Source organism: Perognathus longimembris, chromosome 18, assembly GCF_023159225.1.
Source record: "Perognathus longimembris pacificus isolate PPM17 chromosome 18, ASM2315922v1, whole genome shotgun sequence".
In the NCBI taxonomy this organism is placed as follows: Eukaryota; Metazoa; Chordata; class Mammalia; order Rodentia; family Heteromyidae; genus Perognathus; species Perognathus longimembris.
In genome coordinates this window covers 48,558,821-48,578,602 of record NC_063178.1, presented here as the reverse complement: position 1 = coordinate 48,578,602, position 19,782 = coordinate 48,558,821, and the positions used below count along the sequence as shown (strand labels likewise).

Here is a 19,782-nt window from a genome sequence, read left to right as displayed (position 1 = left end):
TTTTGTAAGTATTGCTATGGCATTGGTTTATCCTTGTATCCTTTGTCCATTTTGGTATTTCCTTTCCCTTCCCTCGTTCCAATACATGCATATATACAATATCCAGTGCACTAAAATCAGTTACAGTGATATTAGGGGTAAAAACACAGAAAGGAAATCCAAAAGACAAAGGGCATAATTTCACAGGGCAGGTTGAAAATAACAACCACAATGATATACCAGGTGATGAACCCACCCTTGGCCTCCTGCTTCCCCTTCCTGTAGGGTGTGCTCTTGCAGAAGCCCTCAGGCCCAGGGGGTGACTGACTATGCCTTTAATCCTTTCTACTCAAGAAGCTGAGACCTGAGGAGGGAGTTTCACAGACAGCTGGAGCAGGAAAATCTGACAGACTCTTACCTCCAATTGACTACCAAGAAAATTCCAGAAGTGGAACTGAGGCTCAAGTGGTAGAGCACAAAAGTTTAGGGCCCAGGACCTGAGCTGAAGCCCCAGCACTGGCACCCAAACCTTCAGGAATATGTGTGTTTGTTTGAAGCAAACATCAGGGCTTCATCTTTGTAGGCACATCTTGAAATCCTCCTTAGTAGCTTCTAAAGAGCGTTTATTAAGAATTTCCTCTTGAATGGCCTACTGGGGCAGTAGAGAATAGGAGATTGTTGTAGTTTTAAACACTGGTGGGATGGTATGGGGAAAATCTCCCACTTGCTGCAAAATGATTGGAGACTGCCTAGGTCAAGGCAACATGGAGTTTGTACATCAGTCTGAGTCCTAGCATCCAGCTGACTTGCACATGTTGATTTTCACTAGCATTGAGTGTGGCAGGAAGAGGATTCTTAATGGTTGTTTGGTGGAATCCACATGTCCCTTACAGCCGTCTTCTTAGAGCATGCTAACCTTGGATAGCAGGAATGCTGAAATGTCAAGCAGAGCTGACACTGTTGGCCAAGAACATGTGGGTGTGTCTGTCATCAGCTGAATGGTCAGGTGCATGTGGAACCCAGTCGTAAGTAGAACACTCCATCCAAAAGGAAGTGCTAACTGCCATTTTAGCTTCAGTATCCATCTGGCTTGTTTTACTTTATTGTATAATTCACTAATGAAAAATCATAAATAGGACATCAGAAACAGGGCTGACTATGAAAGTAAAGATTTGCCATCCTTGCTAGAAGCAAAGCAGCGTCTCTCCCTCTAGTTCGCAGAGCTGACCGCTTCACAGAGGGTCCTTGACAACCTTGAAGTTTATCAGCAGCTGTACTGACTTCTTGCTGTATTAGCCAGAAAGCCCTGCTAGCAACGTTGTTATGTTTTAAGAGGAGCCTAATGAGGTTCATCTCTAAAGAAAAACTGCTCCTATTTTGTTTTTAGGGTATGATTTGGTTTTTATAAAATGGGTCATGTTCATGCTGACCTGGCCTATGCTTTGTGTCTGTAACTCAAGGGTCTTTTGCTTCTGTAAATCCACGTGCTTTCCCCAACAATATGCACCATGATGGCACCGCCTACCACAGAGCATGGTGCAACGGGGGGTATCCTATTGTGAGCTCTAGCACCTGATGTTTATGTAAAACAAGTGAATTCAAAGGTCACTGAGTCAGCACCAATGAAATTGTAATACACCAATCTTGCATGGCCTGCCTATGTAACCCCTTCTCATAAAAACCTACCCCACCCTCGATTGTGGGAAGTGGACTGGCCGCTTAACGCCTATCAACTGATGGTCTTGGAGTCTCATTTGAACGTGGGATATAATATTGCAAATGTGAAAGATTGTGAAGATTGTTGCTAGTTGTTTATTCCCCTCGTAAAACTCATTTGTCATATTGTGCAAATTAAAAGACGAGCACATTAGTGCAAGGTCTTGATAAGACTCAGCTGTCACGGAAGCATGTTTCAGGTGTGGGTGTGGGTGTGTGGGTGTGTGGGTGTGTGTGGGGGGGGTTGTGGTGTGTGGTAGCTGGAGCTGCTGTGGAACCATGGGGAATGTCCCTTGGTTATCTGGGAGAAAGGACTCAAAACGTGAGATTTGAATGGTGCGGGAACTCTGTAGTGAAGGATGGAAGTACTGAGCTCAGCAGGATAATGAGGTTTCCCTGCTCATGTAGAAAGGGGTTTGGGGCTGTGCATGGCTGGCATAGAGCTGAAGGGGGCCACTCAAGGCACTGAGAAAGCATCTTGGGACTTCAGACATGCTCTAGGTAGATTTAGATGGTCAGAGTTGCTAGTGGAAATGATTGTGGGATGGATGGATGGATGGATGGAATATGACTGGAAACAGGAGGAACTCTGGGATGAGGGAATGCTCTGCTGTGAGTGGCTGGTGGCTCACCTGGGATAGAGAACAGGACTGGGATATGCCAGCCAGGGTACAATCTGGTAGGCCTTAGCTGAGGAATGGAAAGGAGCCCAAAGTTGATGGTTTTAAGTCTGTAGGATGGATGAGCCCAATTAGTGAATGCCATCGCTACACGGATGCTGACTGCTACCTCTGTAGGCCCTGAGTCGACTATTCTGTGTTTGAAATAGCAACCTCCTTTTCCCTTGTGGAACTCCACACATGTAGCTACAATCAGGAGATAGTGTGTGTGTGTGTGTGTGTGTGTGTGTGTGTGTGTATGCTTACAGGTATACAGACTTTTAGTAACATGTTGCATATGAAAACGTTGTTCACTTAGAAGGAATATCTGGCACTAACTTTCATGGAAGACTCATCAGGACTGTTCCATGACTGCTAACTGTTGGATTTCTCTTATATCGAGGAGTCATCAGTACTGGCATATGGTAGACTCACGGCATAAAATCACGGGTCCTAAAGTGACGGCTCCATCAGACTCTACCCTGGGCAGGCATCTGTCCCAGCAAGTAAATGAACCTTCCCTACTTGGGCTATTTTTCAGTGGGCCCTGACATTGCTCTTAGGAGCCTCGTCTAGTGTTTTGTGTTCTGTGTTATGCCTACCCAGTACACAATAAGGAACAGCTGGTTTTCTGACCATGTACATGGATTGTGGCCACATCTCCTGGAAGGCCTTCCACAGCATTTTCAGTGTTTGTAGAATTTATAGTGGGAGTGCTCTCCTGACTTTGGTCAGAACTGAGATACCACTGGGCCTCCTATGTGTGTTATGGGGTTCAAGGGAGGGGATTCTCTATCCCTCCAAGAGTCCACTACTCAGAGAGAGTCTCAAGCAAAAAGATGGATTTACTGGGGAAGCATAATGCAAACTGACTGGCAAGGGACACAGCACAAACTCGGGATCTGAAACCGCAAGAGCAAAAAGCTGGCTAACCGGCCAGGGACACAGTGCAGACCAGGGAGCTAACACTGTGACCCTGAGCAGTCCTCAAATTAGGGTTTGTAAAGGTAAAAGCGTGGCACAGATGTAGGTGGTTGACGCAGGGGGTAGAGCAAGCAACAAACAAGTTAAGCAAGCCATTTACATGAGCAGAATTTTGGGGTCAGGTTGACATAATCTACCCACCCAACATTTCCTACCATGTTTCCCTAGTCAATAAGGAGTCAGTTCTGCTCCCTACAACATGTGTATTCTAGTTTCTCTCTCTGTATATCTCAATTCAGGGAGAATAAGCTGAAATTTCTCTGCAGTTTCCTTTTTGGTGCCACATATTAGCAAAAGATAAAATACAAAATAGTCACGTGTCAAACTTACTCTTGAGCCATCAATTTTAGTCGAGCATCCATCAATTTGACTCCCTAGAAGAATTATAACTGCACTGCAATTTCAATGTTCTTTAAGTTGGAATCTGGACACCAGGTGCATGTATGTAGAGTATGTTCGTGCATTGGCCCAGCTGCTCTTCTACCTGCTCCTGAAGTACTGAGTTAAAAGGGTATCCCTTAAGTGGGTTTGGTAGTTTGGGACCTGGGAAGTCATTGCCCACTGGGGTTAGTGACTTTCTCCCATCCCACATCCTACTCTATCAAAATGGTACCTGCAACGTTCTCAGAGGAGGCTTGAGGATCATGGCAGAGTCATCGCCTAAGGCCCCAAGAAGCTACCTTGGTAATTTGTTCATGGAACCTCTAGGTTTTGCTCTCTGTAAATTTAACAAAGTGACACCTACTGGCTATGAAGATGAGGTGCACTGGATAATCCATAATCTTGTAAACTAGTTTCATAGCATGAGAGGTACAGGAAGGCAACCACAATTCAAGCAATAGTATTGGAAACATTATCCCAATAGGATACCTACAAGAGGAGGTACAGTAAACGGGAGCCAAAGTTTGGTCCCCATAGGAGATGTATGCATACAGGGCCAGTTCAAAATGAGTGGGGAGGGGGAAACACCTCCTGATGTGTGGGAGACAAGGCTTAGCAAGAGACAAGGCTTAAAAGACAAATAAGCATGGGGCCGAGTTCAAGCCCTAATGTCTCCCCAAATATCTCCAACAAAAAGCAAATTCTCTGTGATATTGTAGAGATCTTTTGATTTCTGTCAACAAGCTTAGATAAAGACCTAGTGCTGCAAAGTGAGTATTAAGAAAGTGGAGGAGAACAAACAGGCAGGACTCATCTCAATAGGCAAGGACTCTTTATCAACCTTCCGTTGGAATCGAAAGTTGTGCAAGCATGTGGGATTGGAGTTAGACTTTTGTGGAGTCTGAATAAGAAGACAGAAGTTATGGGAAAAGCTATTGGGTCTGTGTAGGTGAGGGCTTTCCAGAAGTTTATAGCTAGTCTTAAGTCAGATTGTCCTGCTTGTTTCAAGCACATCCCTGCACACCTGGTGTTTTCCTGATGTCTGTATGCACCTGGGATATTGGGTAGGGGATAATCCTTCAGGCAGTGGTGACTGAGAAGACAGCTAATTATCAATCCAAGCCTTTTTTAAAAAAAATTATTCTTTAAATAGAAGTTTTTTGTTACTACTGAGGTGTTGCGCAGAGGGTTTACCATTTCATAAGTCAGGTAATGACTACATTTCTTTTTGTTATTAATTAAATTTTGTTGACAAGGTATTGTGCAAGAGGAGTACAGTTACATAATAGGACAGTGAGTACGTTTCTTGTGATATCTTAAGCATAATTTAGTTCCAGAGTTAAGATAAAGAAAATGCACTAAGACCAAACTTGCCAATCAGATGAAAACCAGGCTTATGACTTAAGATTTGGGGCATTGATATAATTTATATCTTCTATTAATTTCAGTCTTTGGTGAACCAAAGTTTAATTGTGTTCTTAGTTGCAGAACAGGAAAATCTCAGAAGACAAAAACCAAACAATATGAAATAACTGCAACTCTAGTCAAATTGTTACTAAAAAATAAAAACTCCATTTATCTCTGGCTTTAGGAAAGGGTGATCTACCTTCAAAATGTTAGTAACAGATAAAAAGCCAGAAATAGGATATGAGATATAGCTGTTAAGTAGAACCCTTTCTGCTTCTGCGTATTTTGGAGATGGGGGTCTCCCTATGTGTCCCAGGCTGGCTTTGCACTTTGAATCCTCCATACTCAAGGACTGTAGTGCTGGGATTACAAGCATGGATCAACATAGTCTGCTCTTAGAAGATACTCAACAGGGTGCCAAGCCTGCCTTCTACATCACTACTTCCAATCCCTTTTGTTTCTTACTGTGGAAAGGAATGAAATTACTTTGAGACTTCTGAGAGGTTTATTATAGTCCGACAACAAGAAGAGACGCAGTTGCTGTTTTTAATTATTTTTATTTATTATCTAGGATGGTGGGTGGGAAGCCGCCGGAACATGCTGGACTGTGTCCTGGACAGCCTTCTATGACCCCTACTGTCCAAGGAGAGAGGCTGTTGGGTCCTCTGGCCTCTGGCGCTTCCTTCTGCCGGCCTCCATTTCCTCCTCGTGGGCTGCGGAGTTTCATCTATGCTGCTTTAGGGCCGCTTTCTCTGGTCAGTGCTCATGATTTCCTTAGATGGAGCAGGCGGGCCTCCTAGGCATTCGGGGTATTTGTCAATGTCTCCTGTGTTGTCTCTCCGTGCTCTCTGTTGGAATTGCTCTTATGGTGCTTTTTCTTTTTCTTCCTGTTCTTATCTGCCTTCAGTTTTTCTTGGTGTATCTCTGTGTGCGTCTGTGGCTTCTTCTCCCACTCTCCTCCACTCTCCTCACTTATTCCACGCTGCTCAGAGTTTTCCATCTCCAGTGCAATGGGAATACTTGATCAAAGCGTGGCAGCATTTGTGTCCCCGGCGGCCTCCTTTCCAGGAGGATCCCCAGATGTGAATGTGGATGTGCATCTTCCCGTCCTCCTCATACGTAGCACAGGCCAACGACCACTCCTGCCCCTCGATGGCCACCTGTTCCTTGAGTACTCCATGTAGCTTGCTGTCTGGGCTAAGGGCAGCTCAGCTGGAGGAGCTTCTAGGTGCTCCTGGCCACCAGAATTTCTCAAGAGGCTTTCTTTCTGCTGTCCTTTGAAGCCTTCTTTTTTTGACTTGGAAAGACTTAAACAACAGCTCTAGTTTCATCGGATCTGCCTTGCAGATGCACCTCTGAGCCCTGGCCACCGGCCTCCCAAGCAAACACCTGTGTCTGGGCCATGGCCATGGCCTTTGCTCTGTATGGGATGAAGTAATCCTTCGTGCCCCTCACTTTGTGTAGATGCTTTTCTGCATGGGCCTAAGGATTTCCCCTCATGGCATGGGGTTTGGGGTCATAGTAGGCCAAATGTGGACCTAAGTTTCTCAAATATTCTGCCGTGTCCTCTACGAATCCTCAGATTCCGGACTGCAATTTGTCTCTTAGGGTCAGAGTTCTGCCATGTCGATATCACCTGCGTGTTCATCTTCATCCTCATCTTCACCGCTGTGCTCTTCAGCCACGTGACAGGTTGCTTCCTTTTCTCCCCACTGGTGTTTTGGAGAATGAGCTCATTCCCCTAATCCATAGACAGCTCCTCCATCAGGGATTGGGTAAGCAGGAGGAGGAGGATGGGGGTTGATTTCTTTCCTTTCCCTGTGTGAGCAGACTGCAGAGACCAAAAGCATGTTAGGGCAACTGTGTCAACTCACCTAAACAAGGCTGGCTCTGCAGAAATCTCAGAAACTTCTTCTCATCAATATTGACAGCCACACTGCTTAACACACATATGTAGCTCTTTCATGCTTTAAAGTGCCAGCTCAAAGGAGGAAATTTTCAAATAATATTCAATTCTTCGACTCTCCTTTTAGACAGATAGATAGATAGATAGATAGATAGATAGATAGATAGATAGATAGATAGATAGATACAAAAACAATTATACAAAATAATTGGTTTACATGCACAAGAATCAAAGATATTTTGATGCTTGAGAACTCTGACCTCATGGAAAAGCATGATTCCTATCTCTAAGGTAATTCATAAGAAATGACATAACACAGTAAGAATTAGTCACACACACACACACACACACACACACACACACACACACAAACACACTTCTTGACACTTTGGAGGTATAAGAAAGTCTGCTGAGCCAGCCAGCAGTGAAAAGGGAATCCTGAATGGGGGGGGGCGAGATGATTAAAGAAAAGGAAAAAATACAAGACAAGAGAAAAAAGACAAGAGGCAGAGATGAGGTACGGGAGGTCTGCAGCCTCAGAATGTAACTCGAGACTGCAGCCAGGTTTATTCTTAACTTCCAGGACATATGCAGTTTGAAATAGTCTTAAAATTCCAGAACACAAAAAGGCTTGCAGTTAGCAATAACCGACATAGCTAAGACAGGGTGAGGTTGGTTAACATAAGAATGGACCCCCGAGCAATACCTGATGGTAGCTAAGACAGGATGAGTTTGGTTAACATAAGAATGGACTCATGGCAGACACAGTAAAGCATTTCCAATTTTCCATTAAGCCATGTCCTTGCATGTCCTTGAAAACACAGCCAGAGGTCAGGAAGAATTTAGCTGCAAGTTTGGCTCCTGACATCTCCCCCTTCTTTGTTTACAGAAGCGAACCTGCCTGTCTTAGGTGGGGTGGGTCACCTAGCCTGCCTTACTCGTCCTCGGGATTTTCTTCAGAGCAAAGCTGTAGGCTCTGTCTTAGGTCGGCCAAACTGGCCCCGCCCTCTAACCCGTCTCTGGCTGCAGTTCCTCATGGGGGACAAATTCATTCACTTGGAGCTTGACCTTATGAGGCTGACTGGCTAAACTCATGAAAGAGTTTTGCAATATGCATACAATGCAAGGAAGGCATAGGAAAACCATCAGCAAAAGTATCCCTGGGCCGAGCAATGTCATTAGCAGCCCCTTAATGTTAGTCAAGGAAGGGATATACCGTTGAAGTTGTTCAAACAGTTCTTTTGCTGTTTCTGCCACTTTAGAGTCCAGAGGCGGAGCTTGCTATAGTCCAGCTATTTGCCTATGGAGTTGAAAGAGATATAAGGACAAATTATTATGGTGCCAAATGCCATTTAGATGTGCTACACCCTGTTCCCAAGGATAGCTTGATATTTATGGAGGGTCACACAAATAAGGTCAAACCCAGCATGACAGCACACCCGTTACAAAGTTTGTAAAGCATGGATTTGTTCTCCCAGAGACAACACAGATTCATACAATGCTTCTAATTTTTGTTCTACCTTATCATCAATCCTGCCTTGAAAGTGCAGGGCTTGCGTAGTATTATGAGCATGCTGATTAACATAGTGAGCTGTTTGCACACTTTGTGTTAAAGCCACAGTAGCTGCAGCAGCAGAGGCAACTAAGGAAATAAAGGCTACAATGCCTGCTATTAATAGCACTACAAATCATCTAGGGCGCATGAGCTCTTTTAAATGTTTTCAAACTTGAATACCTGTTTCTTCATACCAAGCTTCAGATATGTTCACAGGAAGCATGACAAATGGAGGCTGCTTAATAACAGTTACAGAATCAGGAAGAACACTATACAAGCAATTTGTAAAAGAACAGTTGGTACAAGTAACATTGAAATACATGGCTCCTGTAGAAATATTAAAAGGTCCATACATAATGGCATAAGGAGGTGTTACACAACTCATAATATTTTTTAAAGAAGAAGAAGTGGGCCAGGAGATATTATTTAGTGCAGCCACTAACATCCAGACATGATGTTGAGGGTGTCCATTCATCCACCACAGACCTGGGTTGTACTTGTTGGTGAGATTGGCTCCTGACCAGTCCATCAATTGAGAATTAGTTCCTGAGATATTGGTTATAAAAGGATGTTCATGTCTACAATTTATGGGGTGCAGTTCTCCTGTGGATTCTACAATTTGAGAAGAGTTGGTGCAGCGAGGTATCATGAAGGATGATGTAGAATTAGCATGTACAGGAAACCCAGTAGGCAATGAAGTAATTCGTATATTATATACTTGATTATTATCAGGAATCCAAATTCTATGATTTATGGATTGGATTACAGTACAGCCTGGAATTTAACTGTTGCAGTCAATTGTAAAACATACCGGGGTTCCAATGCCAGAAGCTCTAAAGTCTCCCATTTTAACGTGTTGGACAAAAGGATCTGGAGTTGTACCATATGCCGATCTGTTGACATGGATGAACACCTCAGCTCCTTCCCAAGTCACAGGGTATACAATTGGTGGATCTGGCACGTAAGCCCAGTGGGTCAGCGCTTGTATCATTCTGATGAGCTTCCACAATCCTAATGCAATGCTCAGGTAGCCAGCGGGTATCATTTTCATCCTGTGAAAAAACACAGACATGTCCTCGACCCATGTCAATATTGGATCGGGCCCGTGCCAATCACCTGTTAAAGGATCTTTCCACTTAACTTGGGCAAAAGCTCTTTGCTCTCTCTTTTCCCAGAACCGTTGTGCTTTGGAAAGGCCATTAAAGTCCAAATTTAAAAAAATGTAGTACAAATAAAGCAAGAGAAAGAATATTAACACGAGAGAGGGGGTATAATTCCCCCCTTTAATTTAGAAATTTGGTGTTTTGACAAACCGTTGGCCCATTCAACAATTCCTTGAACTTGAGGATTATAGAGAATTCCTGCAGAGTGAACAATTTGGTAAAATTTGCAAAAATTTTGAAAAGCTTGTTCAACATATCCTGGACCATTATCAGTTTTAATATGTTTAGGAAGTCCCATAGTAGCAAAGCAGTGTAAGGCATGGGAGATACAATGTTTGATAGCTTCCCCGATAAGAGGAGTAGCCATAATAAAATTAGAGTAAGTGTCTATGGTAACAAGGACAAAGCGGAGCCGTCCAAAAGAGAGAATGTGGGTAACATCCATTTGCCAAACATGGTTGGCCACTAAAACTTGAGGGTTAATGCCATTGGAGGGCACAGGTAGGAAGGTAGTACAGTTGGGACAAGTTTTCACAATTTGACGAGCCGCCTCACGTGAGATATGAAAATGCTAATGTAATGCACGACTGTTTTGATGGTGGGCAGCATGTGATTGCTTTGCTAAGTCAATTTGAGTGAGAAAAATTTGAGTAGCCTCGTTCATAATAGCACTACCCTCACTTAATGGAAACAAGAGGCAAAGTGAAGTAATTTGTTGGAGGGGCAATGATGTGAAGTTGTGCCCATAAAATTGGCCCAAGCAATGGCCCAGGAATCACAATGTATATAAAGCCATTCTTGCTGTTGTAAAGTATAGGGGATGTAAATAGCCTGTGGATCTCATCCAAGATACTTACAAGAATCCACATGGAACATATGGAACTAAGGTGGCCACCAATTTATAATAGGGAGTTAACACTTTTGAAGGAGTAGCAGGCAAGGAAAGCCATAAAAGGGGTCCCTTCTTCCAGAGGACCGCTGTTGGAGAATGAGGCGTAGTTAAAATATATGCTTCCCAAGGGGTTGAGTAATGAATATAATTTACATGTTGGGAAGAAATGGCAGGATTTACTATGCTTAAGGCTTTAGCTGCTTACGTTGTCATTTGTCTGGGAGATGTAGGGTTGGGGTCCCCCTTTAATAGATAAAATAAAGGTTTTAATTTAGCTGTGAATAATTTAAGATAAGGGCGAAGCCAATTAATATCTCCCAGAAATTTTTGAAAATCATGCAACTTACGCAAATGAGAAGTTTTAATCTGTAATTTTTGACTAGTAAAACAGTAAGGACCTCAAATATGACCAACAAATACTTTCCAGAGTTCTGCTGTAACACTTAGAGAACAGCAGACTGAATGCGATCCATGTGCCATTAAATCAAATCATATTATTTATCCTTACCTTACTGGCACGTGAAAGAGAAAACAAATGAATAACATTAAAAGTCTCAGCTTCAGTGGATCTGAAGTGGCTGTGTCTTCCACCCCAAATTATCAGGCCAGCAGGAGAGATGGCTTGCATCTGGATCAGGCTGTAGTAGCATCTCAGAGTTCCCTGGATAGGCTGTCATACCTCCTGATTGTTGCCTGTAAATTTCTACACAGACTGGTTAAAGGCATTTTCAAACAGATTTTAGAAGCTTGGGCCTTTAACCATCTTCCTAGTCACAAAATCCACACAGATTGAAGGCCAACCAAGTCTGCTCTCTGTAGCAGCCAGGACAGTTTCTGAGTCATGGAGGGAGAAGACACCAATGCTACCCCAATGCAACTCTGTGGTCACCAAACACAACTTTGATGCTTTTAACCTTGGAATAAGTCTCGGTTGCAACTCTGTCATGATAGGCCTGCTCTAAACCCAACTCTAATCTTGGGGACAGGCAGAGACAGGGTAGTACCCTTTGACAGCCTGGGCCTGTCAAAATCTGCACAGGACTCCTAGATTTCCTGAGCAAACCAGGCAGTTTAGGAGCCAAATGTGGAGGCAGCTTCCTGTGGCCACAGACTGCCACGGTCTACTCAGCTAGCACACATGTCAACCTGCATCCTATAAAGCAAAATGTTAATTTTGGGTCAGGAAAATTTAGGTTAATAGTCACATTTGTACAGTTGTTCCAAAATGACTCTGGTCCCTTGATCTTAAAGAGTTTATGAGAGCATGGGGGAAAAAAAAGAAAAAAAAATGGAGAAGCAAAATCTTAGTCTATATCAAAGAATTGTCAGGATTAGGTGTACTCTTGAATAGAACCTTTTGGAGTGTTTTTTAGACACATTTGCTTGCACCCAAACATGATCAGTTTGGGTTTAAAACCTGTTTGTTGTTTTGTTTTTAAGTTTTACCAACGGATAGACATAGACATACGTACATACATACATACATACACATACAAACAGTGTGCACAAGCTTTGGGGTGCGCTTAGAATTGTTCTTTAATTGGCCATGTAAGTTTTCTGGAATTCCAGTGGCATATGACATTATTTTGCCTATATTCTAGAACCATGGGGTGAGTTAGTAAACAAACAAACAAAAAAGAACAGAAACAAAAAACATTTTCAGCAAACCAAAATGATCAGATTATCCGAAAAGCCACTTTTTGAGAAAACAGTTTAGCTCCCATGGGGAGCTTATGGGAGACAGGACATGAACACAGACAGCAAGCTCATGAAAAGACACTTTCATCTTCCAGCATTTGAGTTGCAAGTCACCTTTGAAATGCAAGGCCATAGTTACAGAGTTCAGAGTGGGTGCAGGGTTACCGGGAACTGGAGAACCCAAGTTTCTGTCCAGCCTCCAGGACTTTGGCATGCCTGTCACCTGGGGGACCGGCAGGCTTTCACTCCAACCAATCCTATTGTCAACCACATGCTCAATGCTAGAGAAAGCTAACGATTTAGCCAAACAAGCAGGATTTAACTGAGTCCCCAAACTCATCAATAACAAGAATAGAAAACATTTTTTTTGAGTCTTTCAAAGCAGATGTTAAACAAATATTGGTATCTTTGGAAGTTAGCATCAGCCCATCCTATGACACAGGCAGGCAGGCAGAGTTTAGAGAGAGGCAGAAAAAGAGACAGAGAAAACTTCATCTGCCTGAGCACTCATAGAAGTTAGGTAAGTCCTGCAAAAATATTCCAAATATGTAGGATTGGGCTCAAACTTGAGCAGCTTTCCTGAAGCATTTTAGACTGTCCCCCACGTGATGAGCGACCAGCAGAGCTGAACTAGAGATCAGTTGACTCCAAACACCAACAATTGCTGATCCCATTGACCTAGCCCAGTGGCTTTATGGAAAATCCAAGCTCCAGACTAATGGTCACTCACCCTGGTTGGGGCTTCAAATATGTCGTGGTGGATGGAAGTAGAGCGCTCGGTCAGGAGAAGTTACCTCGGTGGAGTTAGCATTTCCCTAGCCTCAGGTCCCTCCACTCTGCAAGCAGCCTGCACCTAGGAGAGCTGTAAGTCTTCCAGGACTGTCGGTAGGGGGCTCACCAGTACCTACCTTTAAAGGAGTTTGTTGTTCTGGGTGAAGCTGTTACAATAGGGCTATGACTGATTTAAACATATTCTCAACATGGGTCAATCTATTTTCAGTAGGCTCATTGCATAATTTCTTCTCAGTGTCTGAGCCATCCGAGTCTTCCTTAATATCTGCCCCGTTGGGTTCAGATATTATTAATTTTCTCAGCTCTTCCCGGGCAGCAGCATATGCTCCCGGGGCTGGGCAACACTCATCAGGTCCCTGTTCAGTTTCTCCAATTGACTGATTGAGTTTAATCTATTCATGTCTAGGATCTAAGCAATCTCAGACCAGATACCAAAGAATAATAGCATCCACTGGAGTTATCTCAGGGCCATTTGCATCATAATGTTCCTGAATCTTTTTTCCAATTTTCTGCCAAGTTTCTAAGTTATTGGTTCCTTCCTCAGGGAACTGGGGGCATGCTTCCTCAATAAAGTGAAAGAAACGTTCTAAGTGACTTTGGCCAACTTTCACTGCCCGGGCATGAAGCATGCCTTTGGGGGCCTGAACGTAAAACATGCAGCCTATACTTAGTCCCATAATTTCTTACTCCTGAATATCTCTTTCCCGCTCTCCTTTCCAAGTGATCAGACGTCCTTACCTGAGCGGGGTCCTATGCCATCGTCCCAGGTGTACAGGTGCCTGTTCAGGCGCCACTTCTGCCGAGCCGGCCGGCAGTGAAAAGGGAATCCTGAATGAGGGGGGCGAGGATTAAAGGAAAGGAAAAATATAAGACAAGAGAAAAAAGACAAGAGGCGGAGATGGGGTACGGGAGATTGTAACTCGAGACTGCAGCCAGGTTTATTCTTAACTTCCAGGACATATGCAGTTTGAAAACCAGGAAACAGCATAGGCTTAAAATTCCAGAACACAAAAAGGCTTGGAGTTAGCAATACCTGATGGTAGCTAAGACAGGATGAGTTTGGTTAACATAAGAATGGACTCATGGCAGACATAGGAAAGCATTTCCAATTTTCCATTAAGCCATGTCCTTGCATGTCCTTGAAAACACAGCCAGAGGTCAGGAAGAATTTAGCTGCAAGTTTGACTCCTGACAAGAAAGAAGCCTGTTTGCTCATATTTGTTATCATTTATGGTCTTCTAGGACTTTGCAAATGGAACTTTTGTAGCCCCCCCCCCCCTACAGGTGAGATGACCGTGGCTTAAAAAGGCAAGTCATAATGCTTTGGGTTTTGCCATGGTAAGTGTTTGCATGGTGGGCACAGGATTAAATTTTTTTTTTTGTCAAAATATAAAACGTGGGCTGTCCTTCAAGTAATGACTTGCACCGTCTTCCTGGACCAGGTAGGCCCTCACCTGCTTGCCTGCACGTAGGCCATTCCCACCTGGGATTCAGCCAAAATTCTTCATCACTCCAGGCTTAGCCTTCCACCTGGGCCTGGCTAAGAACAGCACCCTGAGCCCGCAAGAGACCATGGCCTATTTTTTCTGCTTCCTGTTTAAGACCTATATAAGGCACCCCCAATCCAGTCCCTTGCACAACCTCCAAACCCAGGGAAGGGTCTATGTCCCTCACTGGCAATAAACAATTTAGCCTATTGATGATGGAGTCTGGTCTATTGCTTTCCTGTTCTCCAGTTTCCTAAGAGTCTTTCATAGTGCATGCTATTGGTTGTGAAGAACATTTACTCATTGTTGTGTGTCTTTATATGGCAAGAGTATTTTATAAAGAATATACTGCATTCTACAGTAGTTCTTCTTAGACTTTAACATGAGCACCGTCCTGGTGGGGTTGATCACTGGGTGCAAACTCTGGTCTTGTCTGATTGGGGTTCTTGTATCTGGATGGCCTATCCTTCTGGATATTTGGGAAGTTCTCTGCCAGTATTCTGTTACAGAAATTGCCTATTTCATTAACTTCCTTTTCTAGGTTCTATTCAACACCTATTAACCTTAAATGAACACATAAGCCAATGCTAAGCGAAATAAACTCCAAGTTATGAAAAGAAGTGGTATATCGTTGTTGTTATTTTCAACATACCATGTGAAATTATGCCCTTTTTCTTTTGTCTTTCTTTCCCATGGTTTTATCCTTGATATCACTGTAACTGATTTTAGTACCCTTGATACTGTCCATATGTGTATTGGAATAGGGAAGGGAAAGGGAATACCAAAATTGAGGGACAAAAGATAAAAAGACAATGCAATGCAACAGCAATACTTACAAAACTATATGGCGTAAACCAATTGTATAATGCATGGGGAGAGGGGGAGACTGGGAGGGGGTAAATGAGGGAGGAGGTAACAGGGTGGATAAGAAATGTACTCACTGCCTTACATATGAAACTTTAACCCCTCAATACATCACTTTAACAATAAAGAAATGGGGAAAAACACAAGTTGTTGCCCAAGATTTTAAAGGAGCTTCCTAATTTGATGTCACTCTTCAAACCCAAGCACAGCTTTCCTACTTTCAAGTTTCCCTTGCAGTGTTTAATCATGTATCTGCATATTTCACTTGTATCCTTTTAGGCAAACGGAAACCTGGCTCAGCAAAAAATTTCATGAATAGCCGATCATACATCAAAATAATGGATATGAATCATCTTCTATCATTGACCGACATTAATCTGCTGAGAAGGCTCTAAATAATTCAACTGTAATTTTCCTGGGATCAAGTTCAATGAGCCAAGTGCTCTGTCCTCCCATCTTAATGTCTCATCTTGTCTATTCAAGAACACAACCAGCATTTGACCATTTCTTTCCTCCACCATTAATTTCCCCTTCCATTATGGATCAGATTGAAATTGCACATGAAGTATTTTTCCATTGGAAAAAAAAACCTTTCTTGATTCTTCATCTTAACCTCCAGTGATCACTGGAATTTTTTTTTTTTTGCCAGTCCTGGGCCTTGGACTCAGGGCCTGAGCACCATCCCTGGCTTCTTCCCGCTCAAGGCTAGCACTCAGCCACTTGAGCCACAGCACCACTTCTGGCCATTTTCTATATATGTTGTGCTTGGAAATCGAACCCAGGGCCTCATGTATATGAGGCAAGCACTCTTGCCACTAGGTCATATTCCCAGCCCCCCTGCAATTTTTGTCCTCGATTGCAGTTACATTCTTCAAAGAATGAACTCCATTCATTCTCCCAAAACCCCTTCTCAATTTTCTCCTTGATTCAGTCACTCAAGACTTCCGTGTTCTACTTCACGTATAACATAATTCTTCCATCTATCTGTGCTTTATCCACCTGATCTTGACACCAAATCTCTCCCTCTTTCTGGAAATCGCTTCCTTATTTGGCTTCCTGGACCATGCATCCCTCCTGGTTTCTTTCCCAGTAAGATTTGTGCAATTGTTTCTTTATTCTTCCTCATCCTTAAGACCACTAAAATGTCTTGAATTTCCTTCACATAGACTTGTTTTCCAGGCATAATATCCCAAATACATGGTGTCATGTACAGTCCTTCTGCTCACAAGTCTCAGTTGCTCATCTCTACCCAGACTCTCCCTTGGACGCTGACTTGAAGGTCCAACTGCTATTTGACATCTCCACTTGGAGGCTGAAGAGACACTTCGAAAACTGGCTCCCCACACACACCCCATTTCTGCCAACTCAAACCATGCAATCTACTAAAAAATCTTGTTGGTTCCTTTCTTCATGTGTCCAGAATCAGACCATTCCTCACCAGTTCCACTCTGTGACTCAAGATACTGTGTGTTCTCTAGTCAAATAATTGGATGACTCAATAAAGGGGAATCACTTGATTTCACAGAAGAACCGGGAATATCTTTTGGGAAGAAGAGTGATTCCCAAAACAGATAAATCAGGTCAATTTATTCTATAGCATGACAAATTCATAGTTTATGCAAGATAACAATCAAGCCCCCTAGACTGTCCTGTATCTACTTCCACGAATGGAACTGGCCTCCTAACTTCTCGGACCTCCACCATCCTTTCCCTTCCTTTCCTGGCTGTTTACGGTTCTGTGGACACAGGGGTAATGCTGTTTGGGGGGCATTTTACTTATTCTGCTCCCTCTTCCAGGATGGTTGTCATTCCCCTGTTTTTATGGCTGCTTTCCACCAGTACACCATCTTTCCTCAAATGTCACAAATACATGCAAATGCAAAGTAGGTACAGCATTCCATACCTTAGCACTCACTTGAGTTTGGCTGATTTCACTTAGTATGGATTTTTCCAAGTCTTTCCATTTCCTTACCAATGGAGCAATGCCATTCATTCTGATAGAGTCATAGAATTACATTGTGCATATATCAGCTTTCCTGCTGGTGCATTCCATTAGACAAACCCAGCTGAAAACCAGTGAGTGTCCATTGGTCATGATTCACAAGAAACAATCTGGCAGGACGGCTATTAGAGCAAACATGATGGACCACAAATCCAGAAGGCATACGGAATGCACAGGATACTCACAAAGTAATCAGTAAAGCAGAATGGGAAGCAACTTTGCATTTTCTTCATCTGAATGAATTGTAAATAATTCTCTCATAATGAAGAGAACCTGAGGGAACAGACCTTGAGGTGGGATAGAGTATTCTGTCTTTAATTATTCTCATCAGTTTCTAGCCAATGACTGTGTCAGTACAGAGTGTGTCTTTCATCAGCAACATGTGTTCTGAAAGGTATTCTCAGTGGCTTATCTATGTGCATGACATGGAACAGCTAAAGACATGAATTGGCATTGGAGATGGGTACTGCTCTTGAAGAGAAGGCTGGAGAGGGTCATGTCTTCACTGAGTTCTCCTGGGTTGAACATCGCTAGGTCAAAATCTGGGCTAACATTGGGCCTTAGCTTTTCCATCTCTCCAGACAGTATCAGCCACCAAAAGGCAGAAAGTCCCAGTCTCTGTTTGCAGTGTAGTCACAGCCATCTGAAACCCGGGTCTCAGGCAGTCTGTGGCTTTGATTGTGGGTGGTAACTGCACCTCACACAACCCTAATTGAGTTTTAACATAGATGTTTCTGATCCCACGAGATAGTAGTATGATACCTTAAACTACATCCTACATCAACTTAAAGGGACATACTAAACCAATATTTTCCCCCACATTACATTTCCTTTACTAAATGGCTTTGAAGAATTTCTATTGACCTACAATTATTAGATGCTAATTAAAAAACTTCACAGGGGCAATAACCGTTTAAACAAAGAGATCAAGATTTAAGTGGTCATTTATAAGGACATCTTTTGAAATCAACAGCTAAGGATACATGTCATCAACACTTGGGAACTTTTTTTTCTTCCCTGAACCTTTACTGAAAAATAAAAATCACAGTAACGTGAAAAATAGAGTGATTGGTAACAGCTTCCGCATGTTCATGTTTTCCTCTCACTAAGTATTGCACAGAATTTTAAGTGTTGTTCCTTCATTACTTGGAATCTTGTGAATGCGTGTGTGGAAGAGAATAAACTGCGAGATATGAGTAAGCTATAGGTGTGTCCAGGCCTCATTTCCCATCTTTAAAAAGAGCATAATAACCACTGGGTATACTACACTGCCACGTGTGAATGACGGGGGTGATGATCTGAAATGCGTAGACTAATGCCTGAAATGGAATAAGCTACATATAAGTAAATGGTTATTCATTCACTCTTTCGATCTCTTATCATTCTCCTCATTCCAGTTTCCCACTGATTCTGCTAAAATTTTTAAAATTTAGCAATCAATGTTGAGAGAAGCGCAGTACTTTTATAATGATACTTAAAATCCTGCTACATAACTTGCTTTACTTTCAGACAATTTCATTACATCTTACTTCCAAATAACTTAAGGGATGCAATCACTAGAAGAATGTCCTCCATCCCGCAAGCAGAGAGAGAATGACACTCTAGTTCCAGAAATCTGTATAGTTCCAACATGAATCTGTGGCTGACTCTGAACATGTGAAGAAAGTCAGACCTTGAGGTGAGGAGATAGTCCTGAATTGTGCAGGTGGGCCAAATATCCAAGGGGACCAATTTTCCCAGATGTTTTCAGAAGGAGACTCTACTGGGATAGTCAAAGAGTTGTAGCCCCACTTGCTTTGAAGGTGGAGAAAGGTGACCCTGAAACCAGGGATGTGGCTAGTCTCTAGATGACTAAGAGGCAAGGAAACAATAATTTCTCCAGAGCCTGCAGAGATGCCATGGTTTCAGTTCACTGAGTCTCTGGAGAGTGTTTGAAACATAATTCAAACATACTAAGTATTGTATTACTTTAATCTACCACATTTGTGGTGATTTTTTGTACCATCCAAAACAAAACACAACGATCCTCATATCAACATATTTTCACCTCATATTATGTTTTCAGCAGCGCTTGTACAGTTCTATTAATTGATGTTTATTAGGAGATGTCTGTGTGATCTTTTTAGAAATAAGTGTATCCTATACAAATTTCAACTATCCTTTAAATGGGACACAAAGACAACTATGGACTAATTAAAAGGGGAGGAGCTTTGGAGTTTGTGATATCTGCACTTAAGTTTGCTAGATGCACAAAATAGTTAGATTTGTTTTTTTACCACCAGCTATTCCATGTAATA

General features: G+C 42.7%; 1 pseudogene; it reads right to left on the bottom strand.

Annotated features, from left to right (window-relative positions):
• Window positions 1-5,759: 5,759 nt before the first annotated feature.
• On the bottom strand, window positions 5,760-19,060 carry LOC125367035 (annotated as a pseudogene).
• Window positions 19,061-19,782: the final 722 nt, after the last annotated feature.